This window comes from Asparagus officinalis, chromosome 1 (assembly GCF_001876935.1).
Source record: "Asparagus officinalis chromosome 1, Aspof.V1, whole genome shotgun sequence".
NCBI lineage: Eukaryota > Viridiplantae > Streptophyta > Magnoliopsida > Asparagales > Asparagaceae > Asparagus > Asparagus officinalis.
This window is the reverse complement of record NC_033794.1, coordinates 94,511,406-94,519,903: the sequence shown is the minus strand read 5'-3', so window position 1 is coordinate 94,519,903 and position 8,498 is coordinate 94,511,406.

Sequence of the window (8,498 nt, the reverse complement as noted above, 5' to 3'; positions counted from 1 at the left end):
ATAGTGCGAAAAGGAGGTAAGCCTCTCACATCTCAAAGTTTTTGGTTGTATAGCTTATGTGCATATTAGTGATCAAGGCAGGAATAAGTTTGACCCTAAGTCAAAGAAATACGATTTCATTGACTATGGTGAAGATGAGTTCGGCTACCACATTTGGGACAACAAAAACAAGAAGGTGATCAGGAGCAGAGATGTAATATTCAATGAGAAGGTGATGTACAAGGACATGCACAAGACAGATGACTCAGAGAGCGAGTCAACATTTGTAGATGCAGATGGTGTCCCAAGTAACCTCTCGGAAGAACCCAATGCAGAAGGTCCTTAGCCAGAAGAGTCTGTTGGACAAAACGGTGCGTAGGAGCCCGACGCACGAGCTCTGATATTAAGAAGATCTTCTCAGCCTCCTGTGCCCAACAGGAGATACATGAACTATCTGTTGCTGACAGATGGAGGGGATCCTAAAAGCTATGATGAAGCTTGTCAGAGTGGAGATGTGAGCAAGTGGGAGCTTGCCATGAAAGATGAGATGAAGTCTCTCATCTCAAACTAGACGTGTGAACTAGCTGAGTTGTCCACGGGTAAGAAGATACTCCACAACAAATAGGTGTACCGGGTGAAAGAGGAGCATGATGATTCCAGAATATATAAAGCTCGGCTAGTTATCAAAGGATTCCAGTAGAAGGAAGGAATTAACTACACCGATATTTTTTCTCCCGTAGTGAAGCTAAATACTATCAGGATAGTGATGAGTATTGTAGCTATTGAAGATCTTTATCTCGAGCAGTTGGACGTGAAGATGATGTTTCTTCATGGAGATCTAGAAGAGGACGTATACATGCACCAATCAGAAGGTTTCTCAGAAGAAAAGAAAAAGAACATGGTGTGTAGACTCAAAAAGAGCTTGTATGGCCTGAAACAAGGCCCAAGGTAGTAGTACAGAAAGTTTGACGGCTTCATGCACAAGGAAGCTTTCCAGAAGTACAACGTCGACCACTGTTGTTACTTAAAAATATATCGGTCTAGTGATATCATTCTATTATTGTATGTTGATGATATGTTAGTTACAGGTGCAGATATGGAGGATATCCGGAGTTTATCTGGAGGATATCCGGAGTTTGAAGTAGCAATTGTCAAAAGCGTTTGACATGAAGGACTTGGGTCCAACAAAGAAGATCATTGGAATGCAAATCACGAGAGATAAGAAGAGAAGTCTCTTGAAGTTATCTCAAACGGAGTACATCAACCGTGTTTTGCAGAGATTAAATATGAGCAACCCTAATCCAGTGAGCACACCCTTGGCCAGCTATTTCTGTCTATCAAAGGATCAGCCTCCTCAGTCAGATAAAGAGAAATAGGGTATGGCTAAGGTTCCTTACGCCTCAGTAATTGGAAGCTTGATATACGCAATGGTCTGTACGAGACCATACATTGGCCATGCAGTGGGAGTAGTCAGCCAGTTTATATCGAATCCAGGAATAGCTCATTGAAATGCAGTCAAGTGGATTCTGAGATATCTACGAGGCACTACATAGAAGTGTTTGCACTTTGGTAAGGGAGATGTGGAAGTACAAGGGTACGTAGATGCAGACTTTGGAGGTGAAGTCGATCACCAAAGAAGCACCACCGACTATGTATTCACTGTTGGAACTATAGCTGTTAGTTGGATGTCACAGATACAGAAGATTGTCACTTTATCCACTATAGAAGCTGAGTATGTAGCAGTGACTGAAGCCAATAAAGAGATGATATGGCTTCAGGGTTTGTTAACAGAGCTGGAATTCAAACAGGAGAAGAATGTTTTGCATAGTGATAGTCAGAGTGCGATCCACTTGGCTAAGAATTCTATATTTCATTCTAGAACGAAGCATATTGGGCTTCAGTACCACTTTATCAGATCCTTATTGGAAGATGATATGTTGAAACTAAAGAAGATTCTAGGAAGTAAGAATCCAGCAGATATATTAACAAAGGCAGTGACCGTTCGAAAACTAGAGTTGTACGCAATTTCAATTGGTCTTCATGCATAGGTGATGAGGGCGGAGCCACACAGAAGATGATGCTTGTTGAGATAGCCTCCTGACGGCAGTTTGTTCTCCAAGTGGGAGATTGTTGGATTTGGGTGAAGAATCAAACCACCGCAGGCGAGGTCGACGGCGAGCTTCTGGCGAGGTTGATGGCGAGCTCGAGCGCTCGTGCTTCAAGCGAGCTTGGGTGAGCTCCACTCCAGGCGAGGTCGAGGCGATTTCAACTTGTTGTAGGTGAGCTTGAGAATTGGTTCAGACAAGCTCAAGCGAGCGACGAGGGCAGGGGAGATCGAAGATCTTCAGGCGAGCTCGAGCTCGAGCGCTGCAGGCGAGCTCGAGCTCGAGCGCTGCAGGAGAGCTTCGGTGACAGGCTGTCGTTAGCCTGTCGCTAGGGTTTCCCTATAAAAGGGAAACCCTAGGGCACGAGATGAGATCTTCTCCTCTCTTTCTCGTGGTGTTCTTTCTCCTGGCGGCAGACTCAAAAAAAAAAAAAAAACTCGCGTACTTTTTCCTTCTCCTCTCGTGAATTTTTCGGCTCTCAGATTTGAGGGAGAAATTAAGTGGGGTATTTAAGAAGGGGATTTTATTACTGTAATTACAATAATAATTAGCATTTATTGAGAGATCTCAAGTTTGAGATCTACTCTTGCATTGCAATTTCTTGTTGATTAATAAGAAATTAATTGTGTGGCTCCCGAGCACGTAGGCAGTTGTCAAACTCGTTAAATCTTGGTGTATTTTTTTTATACTGCGTTTTTGCTATTTTAGGATTTTCGGCGTAAATTCCCAACAAAATTTTGTCCTATGCATTGAAAAGTTCTATAAATAATATTCTTATTCTTTTATAAAAATGGTTGCATAGTAGAATAGATCTTATGCATCATAATGTAAATAATACTTATTTCTTCAGGGTTCAAAGAGGCTAACTACAACAACTAGCAACTGCAATTGCCCTATTTCGGAAATGCTTCTAAAATAACAATAAATAATCTCATCAAGGTCAGCTTCTAGGTACATTTTTAAGGGTCTGTCATAAGTTACTGTATTTTATATAAAAAAAATCCAGATAAAAATGTTACAGTTCAACTCCTTTGAACAATTCATAAATAGTTTATATATTCTAAGTGTTATTTGTACTACCCAAAAAAGTTTGCACCACTTTTACCTTTGATACCCTAAATATTTTTTTCCTACAAAATACTCCAAAGTTCGAAAATTTTTAACTTTACTACCCTCGTTAAGTCATTTTAAGATATCAAAGTTAAATGGTTTTGAACTTCTGGTTATTTTTTGCTAAAATATCTTTCAGTGTAAATAATCATATTTAAAGGGGAAAAAAGAAGCACATTTAAAAATAGGCTAAATGGTACTTAAATACGTTATAGTTTCACATTATTAGCACTTATATACGCTCAGTTGTATTTTGTAGCATTTATATATCCTGACTTGGTCAAAATTGGCATATCGATACCCTATGTTTTGCAAAGGTGACAAGTTTTATTCAAAATTCCCATATAATATTTATATGCTATTCTTATAGTTATTTCTCTATTAATTTTGTTGAATTCATTGTTAACTATTTTAAAATTCTATTTTTTAAATAGAATTATGATCCATTTAAAATTAGAATTTGGGTTGGTTTAATAGTAATTTAATAAATATTGATGGTTAGAAAGCTCCAAAATTAACATATGAATATTATATGGGAACTTTCGAATAAAAATTTCCACATTTACAAAATATAAGGTATTTAGCTTTGACCAACTAATGGTATATAAATACTACAAAGTATAACTGAGGATATATAAGTGCCGAAGGAGTGAAACTACCAGGTATTTAAGTGCTATTTAGCCTTAAAAATAACGAAAACAAAAAAAAAGGCCTCTTCTCCGCGAAAAGGCACTAGAGCTTGCATTTGTAGCGGGCTTAAGATGAAACTTTGCTCTGTAGGTGGCTGGTCTCGAGAATGAGCTTAAAAACTGGCCATTAGCATAATAACACCCACGGGTTATTTGCTTATTGGGTCATTGGGCTTAGCCCAGATTTCAAATGTGGACTTTGGCCCAAAGAATCAAATAACCTCGTCAATTTGGGGATAACATTTCTCAAATTTTACTGCGAAAAAGAACCCAGGTGCGATTTCATCTCCCTTCAACTGCTTCAAATTTTGATCTCTCTTCGTTTATTTTCTTAATTCACGCAGTTATTTTTTCGTAATTTGCAAACCCTAATTAACATTAATTTGAGAGGGTCAAATCGAAGAACGGTGAAAGATTGTCTTATATCAATTTCTTATCAACCCTAATTTTTCTACTGTTATCAGCTGCTTAGCATTTGAACCTCTGTTTTATCTTTATTTCTTTGAATATGTTGGTACTTAGTATTTTTGGTTAAACATTGTGTCAATTTGATATACATTGAACTTAGCAGGGTATGCTTTTGGGTAGATTGATTTAGGTTTTGTGAACGACATAGGTGAGGGGTAGTGCTGAGAATTTCATCATCTTTGATATAAATTGTTATCCACAACCTAACAGCTAAAGCTTTTCGGTAATTTGGTTGTTCAATTTTTTTTTTTTAAAGAAAAATACCATTGTTATTGGTTAGAATCTTTATATAAGAATGATTCTCACATTTCATATTTGGGATGTGACGAGTAATGGGTCTCTTTATATTATGTCTTGTGCGAGATGAAATTCTCTGGCCTTTTCATTTCTCTGCTTATTGTGTAGTGACTAGGTAGCTTGAAGGGAAAATGAAATTACCTTTAGGGCCTGTTTGTTTCGCAAAAAAATACAGGAAGTGGGGGAAAGTGGGGGAAAAGAAAATATTTTTTGACGTTTTCCTCCACATTCAGAGGTTTAGTTCGTCAAAGCTATAAAAGAAAGTGGGGGAAAATATGAGCTGTCACTATATTATTGGTTGATGTGAGTAATTTTTGATGTTTTCCTCCACTTTTCTTGTTTAGATTTTTTTTCTTGTGTTTGGTTCATTCTTAAAAGTTAGGGAAAAAAGATAAGATGAGATGAGATGAGATGAGATGAGATGAGTTGTCACTATATTATTGGATGACGAGATGAGATGAGTTTTCCTCCACTATCCTTGTTTTTTTGGAGGAAAGTGATGGAAGAAAATTTTAATGAGATGTGATGAGTTGTCACCATATTATTGGATGATGTGAGTAATTTTTAAAGATGATAGAAAACGAAGAAAAGTGGGGGAAAGTGAGTTAGATGAGTTGATTGATGTGACTCATTTCTTGTGTTTTGTTTATTTTTAAAAGTATGAAATGAGATATGGTGGGATGAGTTGTCACAATATTATTGGAGGAAAGTGGAGAAAGTGAAGAAAAGTGGGTTTTGAAAAGTGGGGGAAAGTGAAAAAGTGAAGGAAAATGGGTTTTGGATTTTGGGGGAAACGAAACAAACAGGCCCTTAAGGTTGGAGGTTAAAAATTTGATGTATTCATGTTATTTTCCATACTACTCTTTTGGGTTTTTTTTGGTGGGGGGGGGGTTGGGTTAATGTGACTTCATATTACATGGGTTGAATGATTTAATTATGTTGCGCAGTTGTCTGGATATAACGCCAAATGTAGACGACAGAAACAAAATTGGAACATATTCAAGGTTGCACGTCAGATTTGAGCTACAAAGTATTGTTGTTGTTTTATCTATTAACGTGGATCTCTCACATCACTTAAGTTGCAACTTTGCTTTGCAAACTTAATCTACAAATTCTTCAACTCAGTTATCCTTTTAGATGCTACTCAACTTCGTAGCCACCCCACGCTATAATATTTTGAAGTAGAATTTATTACAAGTAACTAGATTACTGAAGGCCTAATGAAGTTAAACTTTAAGGGTCGCAGTGATAATTGGAAGTGGATGAGAGGTTGGGGTTAAGAGGGGGCTTGCTTATTAAAACAAAAGGTCACTAAAACTTCTATGAAGGGCTTGTGAAGAACACTTCATCCAAAAGGTTAGGCTATTGTTTTGTAGGGTAACAAAGTAAATCAAACTAACATTGATTTTTAATCTCATTCATGTGGGACTTTGTTGGCATGTGGATAGATCTCACATGTGAGATCTTGTTGGCCATATAGAAAGGAATAACACAAGGGTGAAGAAACATATCTTAAATGTGATAACAATGAGATTTGAACGAAGATCTCTTGAAACCTGTATTTCGAATCTCTTATATCATGTCAAGAACCACTTACCCAAAAGTTGAAGTTGTTGGCTTGTGGGGCAATTATATCTCTTGAAACCTGAATTTTGAATCTCTTATATCATGTCAAGAACCACTTACCCAAAAGTTGAAGTTGTTGGCTTGTGGGGTAAAAATGTATATCAAGCTAACACTAGTTCTTAACAACAATTTAATGTATGTTTTTTAATAGTAGCACATTCTCTAGATAATTTTTTCAACTTGACTATTGGTTAATTAACTCCTTTAGTCCTTTAAAAAAATCTACATACACTTTGCTTTTACGGGTGATTAAAATGCCTTTGAAAGGAAGAGAAATCCCCTTGACCATGTGAGGCACTCGGAAGGAGTGCAATCATGATCAATGTTTAAAAAACCGAAAGCACAACACTAAGCACAAGACGAAGTGCTGGACACTTTGATGAAGTGAGGCGTAAGCAAGGTTTTAAATATCGAAAATCGGAAAAATATTGAATGACCAAAATTCATATTGGATTGCGGATATTGGGGATATATCGGGGATAAAGGGTAAATATTAGAATGTCATAACAGATGTTTGCATATAAAGTATAATGCACTAAAATATAATCTCAACATATTTACAGAAATCTAAGCATATAAAATATAAATAATATATATTAAGATTCAATAATCAACCTTATAAAACAAAGAGAAGGACAAATCACAAAAGTACAAATCATCGTTGCAATTTTTCATCTGATTTTTTAGGCCAAAATGTCATTTGATATAATGGGAAGATCATGATCTCATCCAAAAATTGCAAAACATGCTATATTGTTTTGCGACAAGCCATGTAAAAGGATATATTGACTAACATGTTGGCTGATATATTAGCCATATCGGCATATATTGCCCAGAATACCCAAAAAACGATAAAGGATATTTAGAGACCATATCAGTTGTGGTAAGCATTGTAAAAGGATATATTGGGGGATTTATTGGTCCATGTCGAGGATATTTAAATTTTAAAACAATGGGCGTAAGCTTCAAAGCATGAGACGTGAGCTCCATGAGTTTAAGTATTTTAATTTTAAATTTATAAAAAATTATGAACATATAATATATAGTGTTATAATAATTTACAAGTATATACGTTCATGTATTGATTAGTAAATATGAATTAAATATATGTCGTATAGAAATGAATCATAATAAACTAAGCTACATACATAACATATATATTTTATATACACTCACATGATCATATTGTAAATACATTTTAATGTTAGAAAAAGAATTTATATCTTTCAATATTGTCTAAATTGTGCACTTAAAAAGAAAAATATTTTATGAAGCATGAAGTGCGCACTTCAATTTTGCTTTAAGCGTGAGACATAAGCTTCAAGGATAAATAGCTTCACTCTTGAGTTTCGAAGTGTTTACCCTTTCAAAAAGTTGTGAAGTGAGTTTCTAAAAAGTTGTTTCAAACATTGATCATGATGCTCTTTCACTAGTGTTTAGTTCTAGACTAGTTTTTCATTCGTGCAGTGTGCGAGAATTCGAGAGAGATGGAGGTTTGGTAATGAGGGAAGAGGAAGGAAAATGTAAAATGATATATAAATAAGACAATTATTGATATTTGAATGGATGGATACATATATGATAATGCATCACTTAAGGAAGTTGAAACATAATAGATAAGTTAGGTATTCTTTCCAAAAGAAATAATAATAAATACAAAAGCAGCTGCAGCATGTCATTCGTACAACTAAAGGCAACTCTTTAGTATATAGTAATAGAATATAATGGATTTTGATAGGATTGATACAAGAATGATGATGCACGGAGTAGTCGTTGAAACACAAGTTTATTAGACTATGATATAGATACTTTTTCAAAGGATGATAATAATAATAATTACAATATAGTAATAAATAGTAGTAATAGATACTAAAGTAGCTTCAACTTGTCATTCATGCAACTAGTGGAAAATGTTTTAGTAACTAGTAATAATATTGCGTTCAATCTATTGACCTTTTTTGACCACATGACCTCCCATCTTGTACCTAAAAAAAGTGGGAAAAGAAATAATATAGAAGTGAAAAGAGGAGGCATCTCTCATTTATCTTGACTTGCAACTTATTTCTAATTGTTACTACAAAGCAAAATTCTACATTCAAGTGAACTTTTTTATCCTATACATTTTGAGTGGTGAGACTCAGACCTTGCTACTAAAAGCCCATTAATGGGCTTTATTATGGACCACATTCAATTTCTGTGTGTGCGTGTATATGTGCGTCTTGTG